This window comes from Strix aluco, chromosome 21, assembly GCF_031877795.1.
Source record: "Strix aluco isolate bStrAlu1 chromosome 21, bStrAlu1.hap1, whole genome shotgun sequence".
In the NCBI taxonomy this organism is placed as follows: Eukaryota; Metazoa; Chordata; class Aves; order Strigiformes; family Strigidae; genus Strix; species Strix aluco.
Window position 1 is genome coordinate 12,377,681 of NC_133951.1, and position 19,571 is coordinate 12,397,251.

The 19,571-nt window shown below is 40.1% G+C and overlaps 1 long non-coding RNA gene across 1 annotated transcript; it reads left to right on the forward strand.

Annotated features, from left to right (window-relative positions):
• Positions 1-547: 547 nt before the first annotated feature.
• On the forward strand, positions 548-16,885 carry LOC141933191 (uncharacterized). The gene is made up of 3 exons (XR_012626021.1): positions 548-751; positions 6,855-6,944; positions 16,659-16,885. It is a non-coding gene; the product is annotated as an uncharacterized LOC141933191 (long non-coding RNA).
• Positions 16,886-19,571: the final 2,686 nt, after the last annotated feature.

Here is a 19,571-nt window from a genome sequence, read left to right on the forward strand (position 1 = left end):
AAAAAAAAAAAAAAAAAAAATCAATTTTAGATCATCCATAAAGGGAAAAAGGCAGCAAGTGGATTAATATCCAAAATACTATAATCTTGCTGGCGAATTGTTACAGCTGTAAATCCTGCTGTATCTTCTTTGCCTCATGTCATCTGCCATTACTACATAAAACAAGTTAGCAACTTAGATCATCATAAGTTATCCACACTGACAACAATTTTATTAGCCCATTACTTAAACACATGCATATTTAAAACTTAAATTCTCTCCTGAACATTGGACCATCTGATATAAGGCATTTAAATTATTTTACCAGAGTGACACAGCGAATCTGCAGCTAGTGCTGACTGCTCTTTCTCTCATGGGTCTCACCACTGGTGCTGAATCTGAACATGTCCTTTAAGGACAGATGGCAAGTGTTAGGGCATAATATCTTTCTGTTTGGCTTCAACTGTGCCAAATCGATTGCCATATTCTTTCTGATGGCCTGAAAACATAATGTATCTTCCCAATGTTCTTCATGTTCCCTCCCAGGCTGCTCCACATGGATGAAGAAGGCTCTCTGAACCCCAAGGCACAAGTGGCCCTCTGGACAGTGGTGCAATTAAAAGATAACTGTTTACTTACTTTTTCCTGGTTTAAAACGGCTATATTCCTTGCTGAGATGGGAGGTTGCTGGCACGTCCAACTTTCTTGCATGGCACAGGTTTTCTCTTCAGCAGGTTACAGAGTCAGAGTCCAGCCCTCTGAACTGAACAAGGTGAGTGAATTCGTCTTCAGACACACACGTCTCATTGATATTCCCGCTCTCTGGGCATGGATTGATTTGTGCTCGATGAAATTGAAGAAGGTGATGTTGGATACATTGACCTGGCCTCTTCAGTTCACCCCCTTTGCTAAGGCAAGATTATTTAAGATTTATTTTTAGTCCTTTGTCCAATCTAATGGCAAACTGCTCAAACAGTGGAGCTTCTCCCACATCCTTTGCAATAATTTTCCACATTCTAATAACATTTCAGCACTTGGAAGTTTATCCTGTTATTCAGCCTAAACTTTCCTCTATTTAACATTATGCTTTCAGTCCTTATACCCTTTTCACCATCCTAAACAATTCATCTTCTTCTCAGTGTTTACAATCCACAAGATTTCCTTCTTCCTTCCAAGAAGAAGTTTCCAATCAGTATTTATAAAATGGAAAAATAAATGACAAACAGAAGGTTCAGTAGAAAAGAACCTCCTGCACTACAGCAGTCAGTTTATGCAACAACTGTGCATACTTCTAAATAGACACTATTTCTATAGCCTGCTGGTATCCAACCATACCACCAAAGGTGCTAGACACATCTTCAGTCCAAACAAACTTTGGCAACTAGAGAGCTGCATACCTTGAACTTCCAAAGTAATGCTTTTTTTTAAAAAAAAATAAAAAATAAAAAATAAATTTAAAGCCAAACAAAACCAGGATTTTTTATTATTATTATTTTGCTATTGTTATTTTTGACTGAGCATGAAATGGTTGAGTTTACATGGTCAAGGGCTTGTTTGTGTTGTGTGATGGTGCTTGGGCATCATGTCCATATAAACAGTTAACCTCCCAGGATGCAGGATCTTTGTTGTGTCTGATGAAGGCAGACTTTCATTAGGCCTTTTACCACTAGCTCTTGGAACTCTTCCACTTCATGCAAGTAAAAAAACCACAAATATTCCTCTACTTATATCAGTACCAGAAGCTGGAAGCATGGAATGTTTCAGAATGCTTTGAACCCCGTAATTGTCTCTTGTAATAATACATTTTTTACATTCGAACTCGTGAGTTATCAAGGAGAAAGAACGTAGCAACTTGGTTAAAATAAAGAATTAAATTATGGTCATGGAAAAAAAAAGGTACTTTCCACTGTTCTCAAAAGAAAGTGCCTTTGGGAAAGAATGAATCAGAACGGATCTCTGTCCTTCTCTGTACGACTTTGTATTGTATTTCATGGACCAAAGGATGGACAGCTCATGGTTAGATGGACCTGAGATAAAGATCTTCCATGTATTGGAAGTATCTTGTGCATAGAAGAACAATGTTATGAAGTGTAGGATTTACATAACATATTGTAGGTTTTACATGATGTATCAGGCTGTATGAGAGAACAGGTAAATGTTATCCTTACGAGTTGTGCCCCAGCCATGGAGCTGTTCTGCACCGTATGTAAATCACCGTAATTAATGCAGCTCAGGTCCTTGGCTATATTCCCTCCTGGTCTGTCTTTTCCCAGCCCCCCCTGACCTCAGCTCTGTTCCATGCAGCTCTAAAATAACTTTTTGCCTTGACTTCGCATCTCATTTCTGTAGGGTTCTTAGATCTAGATTTGTACCCAGCAGCTGTTTTACAGGAAAACACCCAATGGTATTCAGTTTGGTTGTTTCGATTGTTTGATTGTAGATATGAACACTGGGCTTTGACTAGCTGCTTAGTACTTGGCTTATTTCTTCTGGGACATCTTCCTCCTACAGATTTTAGATGAGAAGTATCATCATTTCATCACCATGCTCTTCCCAAAATATACTGCAGTATTCATTTTGAGGGATCCTCTAGTATTTATACAAGTGTACCTCAGGAAAGAGTTTGGCCACGGGAATCTTAATCCTCCTGTTACACACTATGGCAAAACGTATTGCCCTTGTGAGAAAACCTGAGATGAGGAAGTCAGAGAGAAGAAACAGACATCTTTTAAAAGTTAGTTCAAGTCACTGGTAGTACTCTCTCATTTGTTTGGACCCCAAATCCACAAAATATATAAGAAAATGAAAAATAAACCCAAAATGAAACCTGGCAATGTTACAGAAAGAATTTACAGTACAAAAGTTTGTGTTAAATTAAAGGAGTATTTACATCTGGAAATATGTACATGGAAAGAGAGTCTTCTTATTTTTTCTAGATTGATTTTATTATGTTTTCTGAGTTAAGGCATCACTGTTCAAGACAAAATAGAGAAGCTTTGACCCCTTTGGCTATCAAATTAACTGGAGCAGAGGGTTAACATTGTACAATACAATGTAGGTAGCTGAAAGAACTAGAACCCAGTTTTGGATGCTGCACCTGTTTTGGAGAGCTTAGAGCTCCACATGCCAGTGAAGATCCCAGTGCAAAATAACTCAGGCTTTTGTGGGCTTCATGGACACATGACCCCAAATAATCTTTTGAGAGGGAATTGGGAACTAATACCAATGAAGCTGCCTATAGGTAAACCTGTTCACAAGTCTTTGCTCAGTTCAGGCCTTGATTTCAAAGCAGTGCAAGAGGTACTTGGATGTGAGAAGGAACTGAAGGGTAGCAGTGAAGGAAGAGAAGAAAGCTATGTCACCATAAGGTGGCTCTTGTAAACATTTTATTATATATTTGTAATTTTAAGAAGTTGATTAAAGAGCCTGGAACTTATTCCTGGTTCAATCCCATTAAAACTTGATGAGAACTTTGCTTCTTTGTTGTTTCATCCTCAAGCCACCCTCAACATCCCTTTGGGAAGTGTCCCTTATTTGCCTAAGGGGAAATCTAGGCACTGCCCTTCCACTATCATTTGGGATATGCCCAAGGCACCCCAGCTGCTGTGATCTGGGACAGCTGTTACCCGGGTCTGGATTAGCAGCATCTCCTGTCACTCCATGGCAGAGGATCAGAGCAGACAGCCCTTTTTGAAGGAAGGGTGAATTGCCTGATACTTCTCACTACGGATTAATGGGGAACAAGATCTTTTGTTACCAGGCTGCATTTGCTATCAAGAGCACAGACAGATAAGGAAAAATAAAAGGCCATTTCTGTAGCTGCTTTATGTCAGATCTGTCCAGTTTGGCTTTACGGTGTCACACAGTAATAACTCACTGCCACTCGTTATCGACCCTAATCAGCCTCGGACAGAGCTACACAGCAAATGCCAAGTTTGCAGGAAGAAAGCGTGCTAGTCTTTGTAAGACGAAAAAGAGTTTTCTCTCTCAGAAGCCTGGTGAAAACAAAACCAAACCAGCCCCCAAATCTAGAGACAGCATGAAAAAGCTCTTGGAGATAACTTCACATCCCCCTTGAAATCACAGGAGCCAGCTTTCAGCTGATGCTCAGCCGTGCTTGCAGGGAACACCCACAGTGGACCAGGGAGAGCAGATCAGATCCCTGCGGGATGCGGCTCCATCACACCCGCTAGCCAGGGGAAGCTGCATTTCACTCCTCTTTGATACTTTATCTTCCTTAGTCACCCACAGTAACGCTACAAAAAGGCATGGGGAATAAAGAAACTCAAAGGTAAGTTGCAGCCGTATTTCTCTACAAGGATCTTCTCCCTGTGGGAACCTCCAGCTCTGGTTCCTGCTAATACATGACTTCAGCGACTATAGATAGTGGAAGTTTTCTGTGCTTTACTGCCTCAACAATGGGCTCGGGAACTCATACAACCTTTCATTTCCGTCCTTTTATTTGTAAATTACTTTCCTTTAAGAATACTGCTATTTAATAGATGGGTTATGATGTCAAACTCTTTAATAAAAGCTATGCTTTTTCCTCTGCAGTTTTGTTTTTATTCTAAACAAGATTTTTTTTCCTAAACAGATACAATTTTAAGGAAAAAAAAGCCAAACATGACCAGAAAAGACCTTATTTGTTATGGAAAAATTATAACAAAGATTTTCTGTGGTTTTTTTTTCCTTTGCTCTTCCTGTTGTTGGTAATAAAAGAATTTTTATTGTTCTTTGGTGGTAATCCTAGCTTTATGTTGAAAATCAGAAGAGATTTTTTCCTTCTTTTTTCTCCTCTGTTTTTGGTTTGGTTCTCTGGTTTGTAGCCTGAATGGAACTAAACCAAGCATTGAAACAGCTTGCCACACACGGTCAGAAATGGCACTCCTCCGTCTGCGCCGGCCGGGCAGTGTGCACGCTGATGATGCTTCGCAAAATGTTAGTTCACATCCAATCACTAAGAAGGCACAAGGAGCATCTGTGCATATTCCATGGTAAATTCTGATCTGGGTTATACAGCTGTAAGCACAGAGTGAAGTCACAGAGTCTGGAAGATTTAGGCCAGGTTTGCCCCACACTAAAGGAGACCACGAGCACCAAAGCTCACTGGGAGATGTCACACAGTACAGACACTAAGGGTGGCTGAAAGTTCTGCACTGACGTTTTCCCCCAGATAGAAATAGCCTTTGTGGAAATTTATTTCGGGGGATTAGGCTGTATTTCATTCTATTTTTTTTTCCTTTTTTTTTCCCTCCTCGTGGTGGTGGTGGAAAGCAACAAATGGTTGGAATTTTTGTTTCCGCAAAACTGGAAAATTAAATTTTATTTTTAATATGGAAAATACCAGGAGCTGAAACATTATAATTCTGAGACTAATTTAACTGATACACTGCCTAAGTAAAATCATGTGCTAATCATGATAACCTTTGTTTTCCTTCTCCCATATAAGCTGTTCTGCCAATATTTATGTGAAAAGTCTAATCTTGGATCCTTGCCTCCTTTTCAAAAAAATAAAATAAAAAAACCCCCATCCTTAATTAATAAAAACATTACACAAAGACAAACCAACAGCCAAACAAAGAGAAGCAAAACACAAAAAGCCACTTTCATCCCCCTCCTGTTAAGAATTACAATATTCCAGCGGCAGTACAGGAGAGTGAAGGCTTGTGCTCAGCAACGGTGGTGGGACGTGCCTGCGCTGTGCCTGTGCTGGCTTCTCCACGGCTTCTCCACGGCTTCTCCAGGGCTGCTCTGCTCCATGCCATGGAGATCCCCAGGAACACTTCCATGCAGCACAAGCTCTTACACAGCTCCCAAACGCCTCCCTGCTCAGTCCATCAGAAGGAGCTCAGAATATGAACTAAGCAACACGAGGGAGATGGATCAGAGCACTGAAAAGTGCTTTTCCACTTGCCTTTACCCCTACATGATAATGCCGAGAGGAAACAATTACAAATAATGTCTCTTTTATTATAACTGAATCTACAGCTTTTCAACATGATGGCTCTGGCAAGACTTGGAGAGACATCAGACTAATAAAATATCCTTAAATATCAGTTTTGCAAGTTAATTCATTTGGAGCCATACTTTTTTGCCAGAAAGGGAACTTTTTGCTGCAAATGTTTGTCGATTTTTCAGACGAGTGGAATAACATAGCAGTCCCAAAAAGTCTTCTGGAAGTTATCAATATCCAATTTGCCACTTGAGCCTTCTCATTCACCCCGCAAATGAGCTATGCAAATATATCCTCTGTGGTGGGAGAACGTCAGGGCCAAATGCACTGTCTGAGCTCTCCGGGAAACGGGGCAGAAAGGCTCAGCCTCTGCTGTTTCTCTCCTCCTGCACCCTTCCCAAGGAAAAACAGACTTTGGAAATCACAGAGGCTTTGCTGCCTGTTGCAACCAACAACAGCACTGAAAGTAGTGCAAATAATGTTTCCATTGCTCGCTATTTCAGACTGAGAGAATATTTTTCTTGGAGCATTCTTAACCTTTGGGATCTTTTCATGTTCTTTAGCCATTGTGTTTGCTTCTTCCTTGTTTTCTTACAGGGAAAGCTGAAATGACTTACAATTAAAATCTTTTTTTAACAGCTTTCTCCTGTTGCTTTGGCAAAACAAATTTTGAACCATTGGAATGATACAGTGCCATTTACTCCCTCCTCAAATAGTTTTCCCCTTTAACCAAGAAATCCTGCTCAATTTGGATCTTATCATTTGCTTGTGTAAAGAGGGATACCTCTATGGTCTTAAACAAAACTGGAGAGATCTGCACCAGCTGAGAATTTTCATTGTTAAGTCAAGGGACAAATATATTTATGCTGGGCCAGATTCTTTCAGCACTACTTGTTTGTTTGTTTGTTTTTAAATTTTGCAGGATCAACTCGTGATTCATGGTGGTACAGCTGAGAACAGAATCTGGTTAACTAATTGAAGGTGCTAATGACCAGTCAGGCTATAACTGGAGGTAAGCCGGAGCCACAAATTGCTAATGTGATCCACACTGTAAAATGTGGGAGGGTTTAGGATTTAGGAGTCTGGTTTTAGCCATCTTGGTAACAGAGCATGATGATGACACTCCCATGTGAAGGCAGGAGCACTTCACTGTCATCTCAGCTCACTGTTATATGCACAGATCACCTGCAAGCATTGGAGGTTTTCCAGTTCAAAGCTTGGACTCATACTTGACCTCAACTTACAGCCCAGCCTAAGCAGTGACCCCTTTGCGAAGTCAGCTCTAAGGAGACTATGTCCTCAGGAGCACCATTTGCCATGACCCACTCTCTCCCAAAAACTTCATTTCTATGGTGTAAAATGCTTGATTATTTTCCTCAATGAGTATGTTTACTCTGAAGATAGACACATAAATCATACCAGCTGAAACCCAAGCAAGCATATGACAAATACGGTATTTTTAAAGGTTAGTTGTTGTTCTTTTTAATGAAAGAAAAGCAAGAGGATGGGGTTGGACTTTTATGATGTGCAAAAGAGGTTGTAACCACAGAAAAATCTGCCTCCAAAAGCCAAATATTATTCATTTTGGTGGAATGCACTGTTAAAATAGCTCAGCCTTTCAGGAAGAAGCATGCTTATGTAAACCATCTAGTTTACTTTCTTTTGAACAGACAACCTAAAAAAAAATCTTATCTGTATGTACATGTGGTGTCTTCCTCATAGATAAGTACATAAACTTAGAAATGTCCACACAATCAGTTGTGGTCTTCAGGAGACTCATACAGCACATTTAAGAAAAGAGGTAAGCACAGAGGGAAGGCAATGTTGTAAGCCGTGACAACTTACTGGTGCCATTGATCAGGATCAACAAATCCCAGTGATCAGGATCAACAATCCCTTGATCAGGAGTCAATAATTCACTCATGCACCTCGCCAGCCCACCACTTCATTTAACTTTTAAAAAGGACACAATAAGGGCTGAAGCATCATTGTTGATCCTGCCAGAGATTGGAAACACCTGCCATGAACAGTATGTCCATCAAAAAGGATGATCAAAATATTGGCATATCTTCAACTTTTGAACAGCATATCTTTAATCCATACCTAACTCTCTGAAATGTCATGGATACAACACGGAAGAGCTCCACAATGTGGGTATTTATATTGAGATTTTCAGCTTTCTAGGGATCCTTAACGGGATTAAAGATAGGCTTGCACACATTCACCTCAATGACAAATTTATCTCACATTGGTTCCACTTGCTTTTTATTCCCAGCATATGCAGGACCTTTTCTTATCTCCTGTAGCTCCTATGCTCTTTCAGTACCACCACACAGCTGATATTTATACACATCCAGGAACAGCTCAGCTCCTCCAGCCTGATCCCCTGTGCACATTGATGCTGCTGTTTAATTCCCTCCTGCTGCCTATTTCCCCTTCCCAGTCTCAGGATCTTCCAAACTCAACCCACCATCCATTCCCCCAACCTCTTCAACATAAGATTGAAGTTGGGTTTCAATTTACTTGGAACTAATTGTAATTTTCTATAACCCTCTTTAAGAACTGCCTTGGCTGCAGTGGGGAGAAGCGAGTATAAGGGAACCAGTAAGGGGGTAATTGCGTTCAGATGCTCTAGTTATTGTCTGTAAAACCTATAGTACAGGGAACTGCGTGTGTCTCTCAGGTCTCTAAAATGTACAGATTGTTTCAAAACAGACACTATTGGATCTTTGCTGTTTTTCCTTTTTCGTTCTCAACACTGATGGCATTCATTGGGAAATAGTTGCCAGTCCTTAAACAGACTGTGGGGCTAGTCCTCATGGAGGCCAACTCTGGGCACGTGAGAAATCAGCACCGACTTACCAAGGGCAAATTATGCCTGAGCAACCTGAGCGCTTTCCACGACCAAACGACTGGCTCTGCAGAAAAGGGCAGAGAGCTATATAACATGAACCTCTTTCTTGTCTTTATACAGAAGTGTGCAATACTGTTGAAAACCCATTTTCCTTCTGAATCAAATTTTTATGGAAATCTAGAAAGTTAAATTTCTATTTCATTCACAGCTTGAATACTGCAAAATACTTCAGATATCTGAGCACGCTACCCCAAGAGGGGGTCTTTCTGATCTTTCACCCAAACCTTCCTTCTATCCTCCTCTCTTTTCCAGAATAAAGCCCATTTTCAGGACAGTTCCTCTGCAAATGTGTAAGATCCCCCATTCACATTATTAAAGCAAAGATTATGAGCTTTCCTAGATAAGGATGCTCTCATGAATGACTTTGCTGCTGTTCTACCCTGCAGTCAGGCAGCTAGGAAACCATGCTTTGAAAAGTCAGCAAGAGTAATACACAGATTAAATATTCATGTTTCTATTTTTCATCCTTTGATTTTTGTCCCATGTAGCTGTAGGGGGAAAAAAAATCCCAAAAGACTGAAAATATGATCATTTAATTGAAAGTTTAATTTGAGAGAGTTCAAAAACATTTAAAATAGAGGACAAACTACTTAGAGCGATCTCTGTATACTTCATGTTGTTAATTTGCATACTTCAGCTTCTCTTCTCCCACCACTTTCTGTCCCCATCAATTAGATTTATTTTTTTTTAATCCTGCTTAATTTTTGCTGGGAGTAGATGAAACACTGTGGCTGCTTTTCTTGGCCTAAGGAAAAGTTATATGTGTGCAGTAAAACTACTCCCTGCTATTATCACCCTAGGAGTTATACACATAAAACCTGTTTTTATCCATGAAATAAAAGAGAATCGGAAATGCTTATAAGTTATTATAATTGGTGAAAAATACTAAATTCAATAGGTGATCTTCTCCACTGTTATAAGTGGAAGTAGAGCCTTTCTACCTCAGTGGAACTACATTGATCTATACCACTTAAGGATTCCACCCACAGTAAGAAGGGAAAAACATAAAACACTCCATTTTTTCCAGGGGGGAAGTACTTCCTGGCTGTGAAATCCACTGAGTTTTAAAGGAGAAAGTGTGTAAAGAACATACAGGCGCAAAGTTTAGGGTTTGAAAAATGACAGAAAGGCAAAACAGAAGAGAAGGGAAATAATCCAACACAGGTGAGCGAGATTAGGTTACTTTTATGATTCATCTCATGATTACATTACCCCGAAGTATACAGTCATACACAGAGTTTTCAAGGAATTTTTCAGGATCAAAAAGCCTGGTAAAATTGGCAATATTTAAGATGCTACATTTAAGATGATCAAAACTCTCATTGAAAGAGTCTAGTAAAAGTCCTAGTGAAAATGGGACTCGCCATACTCCAAAGCAGTCAGTAGGAACGAGTCACTCACTTGTACAACATAGTGACACTAAGTCACTAGTTTGCTTAACTTAGAGGTATCCACATCACAGAGTATTCGGGTAGTAGAAATGGGGTTTTGTTTCTGTGTTCTGTGGGATCTATATGACATTTAATCAATTATTGAGTCTTCATTGTTGTATGCTCATGAACATATTAATCTTCCTCTTCTGAAATTAATGCTAGAAGCAGAAAGACACAGATCCTTGCAATGTCCCAGATTTCAGTACTGGTTTCTGCAAAGAAGAACTTTTACAAGAGATCAGTTGTGTTTCATATTTTGGCTTGTGCAGCACCCTCTCGTCCAGTAGACAGCGGGACGTTAGCAGTTTGATGACGAGGGAAAAAGGGCTTTGACAAACACCAAACCCCATCATTATCTCATTTTGGTGCACTCTACATTTTTTCCTAAACAAATTCCATGGAAAACTCATGTAGGAAACCATAACTTGCTACAAACGAGAACCCACATATTGATTTTTTTTTTTCTTTTCTTAATATGTGAATGCAAGGATAAAATTACTTCATTGAGAAATACATGGCATGAAAAAGAACAGAGGGATAAAACAAAAAAATTACCGCAAATCTACCAATGTCTAAAGCAATTTTTCTGGGGAAAAAAAAAAGTCCTATCTTAAAGCTCTCCTATGCCACAGTGCCTAGCAAAGATACTTGAAACAGTTGTGTTGAAACCAGTGTTCATACCAGTGAGCAATTATTTATTGTTACTTCTTTCCATTCTTTTATCTGGTCTCAGTGATGATGTTTCTTCAAACTGAACATATTTGATAATCATTAAGATATTCGTTTACAGGCAACTTGGAAAATATGCCAGTATGATAAGTAAAGGAATCTTTAAAACTCTCAACCAAAACTTTAAACCTGAAGTTTAAATGAAATCAGTTTTTTCATATCAAGTTCAGCTTGGGACCTAGAAACGCTTGAAGATCAACTTAAAAGCTTTACAGTTACTATAATGCTTGTGTCAGTATATTTTATGTGTTACTTGAGAGTGACTCAAGCTTACTCATATATCACTAAGTCTCGTTGATGTGTATGAATTCCCTCCTCTGATGAACTGTTCACCTCCAGTATTAGCCAAGCATAATAGCATGGTGTTTGATACTGTGGAAACACTCACAAATTACAACCCAACAACCACCATGATGCTGGCCTTACTTCTGTGGAGGGTAACCAATATAGGTCTCTCTTCTTAAGAAAATCAATGCTTTGTCATTTTTTGGTCTACTGTTGTACAGGATGTCTATCTAGTTGGAAATTGCTCTATGGAAATGATTAGAAAATGCCAACTTTCCATGTTATAATTTTCTGATAGAAGTTTTGCTGAAATGTGTCTGAAGTTCACAACAACAAACACAGGTAGCAAAAAAAGACATCCACTCCAAAATTAGCCAACTACAGGGCCATCTCTTGGCATTCAAAAATGCTACATTTAGGCTCTTGCCATGGTCTACCTGATTGCCACCAAGGCATTGGGCAATCTAGGCAGAACTGGGCTTAGGGTCCTTTTGGAGCTCTCCCAGGGTGGATAATTACTCCTTGGCTTGGTCCTTACCACCTATATCTCATTGCCATGGATTAAAATAGCATCACTAAGTTCCCCCTATCGTAAAGGAGCAGCAAAAGTTTCAGAGACGTGGGAGGCTCATTTGGTGTCACGGCCCTTTCCATCCTTGTGACTCCTGTGGCATTCTGTCAGCTGAAAGTTGTATTAAAAAGCAGTCCCACAGAAGTCACAGTAACTGGTTATCATTAAAAGCAGCTAACCGAGAGAAGTACTTGCAAACACGCAGGGGAGCAAGAAGATACTCGGAAAGATTTCCCCGTGTATCAAACAGTAGCCTGGTTTATTAAAACGTTTATTAAACATCACTTATTGACTGCCCAGCTCCTATAATTTCTTTATAGTTACAGTGCATGCTTCTTGTTATCCCTTCTTCTTAGGTCAGTGCTACTCAAACTGGTGTTACTGACATTTGCTGAGCCTGGAGTTCTGCACCAAGGTATCCACAAGACGACAAGAGTAGTAATACTCCTTTGTGGCTCCTGTCTTCACCTCCCCATTCAAAATCACTCACACAGGGTTTTAGATGTTACTTCAGCCCTACCACTAAATGGTAAAACCTTGGAAACAGAAGTGCATACCAGCTGTATGCAGAAAGTCAACAGTCAATGGTGCACCTGGATATACAGTGCAGTTTCCTGTGGGCTCACTAACATGTGGTGTTGTGAGTTGCAAATGACTTCCTCTCCTCGCTTCTTATATGAATTCTTGATATGGTGTCAGAAATAAAACAGCTTTAACTGATTTAATTCTTTGTTGTGGCTAAAGAGTCACTTCAGGAATGGCAATGAGCAAAATCCCACTCCCTAATGCAATGTAAATCCACGTCTATAAGCAGGGTCTAGCATTCTCAGAGTCCACACACAATCTCCTTACTGAAGTTCATACCAGAAATCAGGGTTGATACACTCTGGAGCTTCAACAAGCACAGCAGCTCCAGGCTCCCTCTCCAGTGCTGTTGCTCATGAATTCTGAGCTGTGCACAGGCTGTGATTTGCCATGCAGAGGACAAGGACCGAGTGGGAACTGTCTCAGTTGTCATCAAACATTGAAATCACATGGTGTCATTTCTGTTCCAATCATGAATCTTTTTGGCAAGCGTTCTCCTTCAGCTCTGCTGTGTTCATGTAACAGGGAGGTGAACTGTTTCATTTGCTATTTAATAGTCCCTTAAAGAAAAAGGACTTTTCTGTAGAACTGGTTTTGTCTAAACTACTTCTGGTGAGCAATCAGGTTTTTAACTTTTTTCTTGTTGATGTAAAAACAAGTGTCTGTCTCTCTGAAAAATTGGGAATTTTTACTGGAGACTTTGGGCAAAAAGCAAAAATATTTTGGCCCCAAACCAAAAACTTTAAGCCTAAAATGGCAAACCTCTCATTTTCAGCCAAACAATGAAAACGTTGGTTTTGGCTGGACATTTTTGGTTTTTCAACAGAAGTGATCTTTTTCTGAGTCAAAAATTTTCCATGAGGTGAGGAATAAACATTACGGATAAAAGCCTGGTGTAGCTGGAAGGAAGGAGTAAAGAGAGAGATAAGGAATAAAAACAGCTTATCACAACCATCATGAAGCTACTGTTACCAAGGTCTGTTACAAGCCACTGTACCAATTTGGTAAAGAAACCCTGAAGCCTATAGCCTGGTATATTTATAGCATGATTCATGGTCACTGAATGTTCTATAAACAAATTTATGGAACTGTTTTTCTCTCGGTTGTTTCCTTTTTTAGAATATTATCACCAGGAAAAGGACTTGCAGACTATTTCTACCTGGACGGAGTTTTCATAGCTGTCCTGATGAACTCAGTTGCTACACAGGCAGTAGAAAGTCTCAGGCACTTGTGAGTGCCCTTATTAATTCATGAAAATCAGGAGTCCCATGCAGGCATCCGGCAGGCAGAGGAGATGTCTTGATACCTCTGTCCCACCGGCTGTACACAGTCTGTAGGGAGAAGGGAGTGTGCTTAGAGATGGCAAAGCCATTTCAGACCAGGATATGAGCCATCCAAGCACCAAACACAATGCGCACAGACTGTCGCATGGAACACTTGATCACCATGTGGGCTTGGTGAATCAGTTACTCTTGCAGCGTAAATCGCACCTCCGTCGTTGCAACGTGGTGTGTTTCAATAGGGAATGGATTGAGCAATCACTGCAAAAGGGGCAAGATGGGAAAAGTTGGAAGGTGGGAGGATATGGATCCTCCAGGTTAGCAGAGGGAGAAATGAAAAGATGTTCTGCAGCCAAGAGCTGGCCTGTAGTGAAGCTCTTACTGATGGCCCATACCTGATTTATTTAATTACTTTTCAATTTTCTGCCTAATATTAGGCTCTAAAGAGTGTGTTTCAGCACAGCACAGCATGAGTGCTGGGCTAAAGAGTAAGCCGGGCAGTGTCAAGAGAAGCGAATTCCCCTGAGTTACTAGTGCATGTCCTGGTGTTTTCCTTTTCCATGTCTTCAGGAAAAACTCCATCATTCATGAAAGTGCTGCTGTCCGCATCATACATGTAAGTTTGACCACTTGGGAGGACAAAGGTGAATTAAACTTCCAAGAATTGATGCTTTCACCTCCTAGTTTTCATGCAGAATCCATGATCAGAGACAATTCTTTAATCACTGTTATAATGTTTCCGAACCAGCTCATAAAGCGGCTTTCAGGACATGACGCAAACCAGCAGTTTAAAGCCATAGATCTTTCTAGTTAATCTAAAAGATTAAGCACCTTACAGTCGCTGGAGAGTGCTCCTTGGAACTACAGTATTATGGCCCTGGATAAATCTGGTTTTATAATCCTGCTTAGTCTACACTGATCTGGATAAACAGAGACCCATCGTTTGAGAATGAAGCTCAGAAAATAAAGATTTAGGCAAAGGGAGGAAAACAGGAGCACGTATTTTCAACAGGGACAGGAAGGTGGCATAGGATGTTAAATCGTGTCAGGGACAAAACATAATCCCCAGTTGCCCTTTACAATGACACTTCACACAGAGTCACCTTACTATAAAAGTCCCTGCAGAGGTAAACAGCCGATCAGCCTGGGGAGGAAGGCTGTGTGGGATGAGGATGATGAGCAAGGGAAGCTCAGAGGGCTGTGCTGGATGTGCTCACACCCACAGCCAGCCCAGCTACAGCTGCCAACCCTGGGACCCAGCGGGCAGGTCTCTCCAGGAGGCACAGCACGGGGCCTGAATGGTCATGAAGGTTGCTGAGCTCCAGGGGCGTGTAGGGCAGCCAAGGCCTGCACTTCTGAGGGGAAAAATAAATGATACTTATCTACGCTCCTCACCTTGGGGAAAGAACCAAGAACAGAAGTAAACACATATACAAACCAGTTGATTACCAGGAATCCCAGTTTAACAACTAGCACTGAAACATGCGTATATTTACTTTTAGCAGAAATTTGCTGTGGGAACTCAGCTACTAACCCAATATGTCACCCCGCTGCACTGATAACAGCCTTTAGCAACCAACAGCAGTGACCTTTTTCCTGGGGTAGCAGTATTTGCCCTCCTTTGTCTTGCTAACTTGTCCTTCATTTCAGGCCGTACAGCGGAGAAGAGGGAGCACATCTTGTAGGCACAACCATGACATGATGTTGGGAGTTGGCACTACCTAACAAATAAAGCACTAGACATGAAGCAAGGAGACCTAGACTTTTTCTTCCATCTGGCCAGTGGGTCATGGATGTAGTTGAGGCAGTCGTTTTCCCCTTTTTCATCAACATTTCTGAGACATGTAGTGACCGACACTGTTTTTAAAAATCTCTGATGGAAGGATGAAGCGTTGTCTGTATTCTGCACTAAGAAACCCTCTATTCTACAAAAGCTTCACTGAAGTAAAGTTTTTAGATTCAGCTGCAACCAACTCAAGTTTAAAGTGCATGAGATCATTCATTACATCACCAGCTTATCTACAGGGTTACTAAAGCACTGATCTGAAGAGCTGGAAATATTTATCGCCATCAAGGATCTCAGGAAATACTTTTTTAGCACTTGTACAGGGAATATTTGCCTGTAGAAGTATTTGTGAATACTGTGACATAAATTTAAATTCAGTATTCCCTGTATTTCTGAAGGAAAGTAAATATTGCTTGTATTTCTGAAGATGTGCAGCTAAAACATAAGTTACTAACTTAATACATGAATTATTGGGCAAAATTCCCTTGTCTATGTTTTGCAGATCATCAGATCAGCGGGTCACAATGGCTTTATATTCTGAAGAAGCTGTGAACAAACAAGTTGGGCACTGGATCTGCATATGCAAACAAATATTTTGCAGTTATCCCACAAAGAAAAATGAATTTGAATTGCAGTTCTTGCTAATATATAGCCTTTGTCTATTTTGAATCAATGCAAATCTTTTGGCAGTGAAGACAGAGAGGCTGGAAGTGTTGAATGTACAAAAGTTAGCTCCTACTCACCCTAAGTGATAATATTAAAATAATTGTCCCACAAACTTTATGGCAGCAAAATTCAGAAACAAGAAAAGGAAGCTTTTAGAAAACAAAGCAACTCATGAAACTCATTACTATGAGACACAAATTACTACTGCTATTATTACTATTATTATTATCTAGTGCCTATAAGCTGCTATGATGAATAAGGACTCTTATGCCTTGTACAAATAAAAGAATAAGAGATCGTCATCACAAATTTAGTGGATTAAGAAAATGATATGTGCATAATGAGTCTCTTTAAATAGAATATTGGCACAATTTGTTTAAGCTAGCTAGAAACCATACTATCACACATGGCTTGAGCTGATGACTAGTTCATTTATACTTGAAAAAAAAATCTCACTTACATGACTTTTGTTTTAAGATGCTTGTAGGGTTCACCTGGAGAAATAGGAATTGTTCTATAGAAGCAGAACTCCCTGCTGAGCGTGGTGCTGCGGTGGGAACTACATGGGGGTACATCAGAAGGCGAGAGAAGAGCAAAGACTTCCAGACTTGTGGGATGTCTCTTGGAAAGGACCATGATTAAAAGATAATAGCACTGAACAAGTTTCCAGCTTTTCTAGGAGCACCTTCTATAATGAACATGTGTCAATTACAAGTATAGGATCATTGAGTTATTTTGAAAAATATGAGATTTAAATAAACAAAAGGTTATTTTTACCCGTAGAGAATTTGGCTCCCTCTCCCAAAGGAAGAGGCCGTTTTTCCATTTATGTTTCACAGAAAGCAAAAAAACCCAAACCCTTAAAGGCCAGTAGATACTAAACCAAACAAAAGCGTAAGAACTGACTCCAAGCCAAAGTGAACGGCCTGATGTCTACTTTCCCGTAAGATCTTTGCATGCTGTCCTGACTATGCTTCTGATGCCAATAACTTATCATAAAGCAAGTGTTCCCCTTTTTACTCTTCCAAGTAAGATGCTGTCTAGCATGCAAGGGACACATTTCCATGGTAACATGCTTCTGGAAATTAGCAGTGTCTTGGTGCTTTTGGCTGATAACCCAGATTGTTGTATGTACTGTGATTACCTGAGTATCTTTCTGGCTCACAAAAACTACCATGAGACCATGATAGGGAAGGAAAGATCCAATTCCGAACACACTTGTCATTAACCAGAAACTTAGCTGTCATGGGAAACCTGGAGCCAATTTCTGCACTGATATCATCAGAGCTATGGTTGTGGAAAACTCTGGGATGTAGCTTTGCTTTTATTCCCCTCATTAAAAATTTTGCATCAACTATATAACAAAAAATGTCAAATCAGCACTGAAGATTCCTCTTCTTTCTGCCCTGACACTCTTCTCTTTCCATTGCCTTAGAGAAAAACTATGTCACCGTTGGTGTTAAAGGAGTGTGATCCAACTTAAGCAAAGGTTACACAAGCTAGTACAATTACTAGAGTCTCCATATTTTCCCAATAATGAATCTTGCTCTAATTCAGAAGATATGCCCTGCCTGGGAAACAATGCGAGGTTGAATGAGGACAGAGCAAAGAATGACATGTCATAAAAGCCTGATGTTCTTGAGTGCCAGCAGAACCGTTCCCTTCTGATGGGTGCTCTTGGGTAGCTAATTTGAGGCATTTGGAGCATTTGGTAGACAGCTGTTCTGCTCAGAGTGCAATGGCAAGCATTTTCAAGCTAAAACCACAAAAATGAACTGATGATGCCATTTGGAAGCCATGTTCAGAGAACTTACCTCCTCTGACTACGTTGCTGGTTTTTAGGAACAGAACGCAGCTTTTTACCCTCTCACTTCCCTGCTGCTTTCCCTTTTGTACTTCTCTAAGCAAGCAAATCTTGCCAGAGCTGCAGATACCAAAGGCAAGGCAGGCCGGCTCTGAAGGAAGATGGGAAGCAGAGCAGCTTCAGCCATCTTGGGCGGTCCAGTGATGGGACAGATAGAGGAAAATGAGGTCTCGTTTTGCGAGCACCTCCTTCTTCTGTGCTAGAAAATCTGCGCCTAGGAGCAGTCAAAAAGAATCTTTTATTTCTTCCCCAAGGCACATGCAGGACGCAGCATACTTTGTCAGCACGTTATACTGCCAGGCACTGGCTTCAGTGAGAATTGTCCAACAGAAGGGAATAAGAGTCAGGGAAGATTTTCCCAATGTGGATTGCTCTTGTTAACTGACAACCTGCTTTCTGTTAACTGTTTACTGATCTTCTCCTGATAGTGGAGACAAATCTATCTGAACTGCCACATACAAGATATTCATTAAACTAAAGAAGATCAAGGCTAGCGTAAGAGATGGAAGGAGAGGGTGTTTCATTCAAAGGGTAACACATGAGACAGGACTGCAACTAGGAGGCCTCTTGGGATCAGTCTTCAAACTAGTCTGATTTTAAAATTTTTGTCAATGATCTTGGGCATGTTAAAAAGTTGGGGTTGAAATGTAGATGCTGGAGGAGGGAGATACCAAAAGGGAAGAACCAAACAGTCCCAAGGGACTGAGTAATGGCAGTGAGGTGGGAATTTAGTAACACATAGTGTCAAAACATAAATGGCAATAGCAAGAATTTTTGCTACATATTCAGAATGTAACACACAGAAAAAAGGGAAAAGAGGAACATGTGGTTATGAACAGAGGAAAAAGATGAATCCAGCCCTAGAATATATCAGAGGAGATGTTCACAGACAGGAAAGTATTACTGTTGTATGACTGTACATTACTTTTTTTTAACTGAAAGCCTATGTTTTGTTTTGGGCTTTTTTTTTTTTTTCCAAACTATAATAATTTCTTAGATATTCTGCATATTTCTTTTTATTTGGTGAAGTGGAGCATCAAACATGAAATTGGCACTAAAAAGGCAATGTACTGTTGGTTCTTTAACCATTGAAACCTTTGAAATGCTTCTTTGGAAAGCATAATGCACAACTGACTTTCAAAGAAAAACCTGTGTTATTTCCTTTTCTTCCTTTTTTCTGGTATTTCTAGAATAACTTATGATTGAATTTTATATCGTTTGCTGAAAGTCATTTGATTTTTGTCTCTAAATACTCGTGCTGCTTTTCTATAGTCATTATCAGTAAATAGAAGCCTATCAAGTTCTTCCAAAAATTAATAGTTTTTGAAGACAAAAAGGGGATAACAATTCACTAGAATTACCTGATTCTCTTCCAGACTTACCAATTATCTAGTCTACTCACTGTTTTAAATACTGTACCCTGTGTACTCCTTGCTAGCTGGCACTAGTGCAGCTCTTCAGATCTCATTCTACAGATTTTTCACTCCCTTTTTAAAAATAAAAGGAAAACAAACATTAGATGTGAC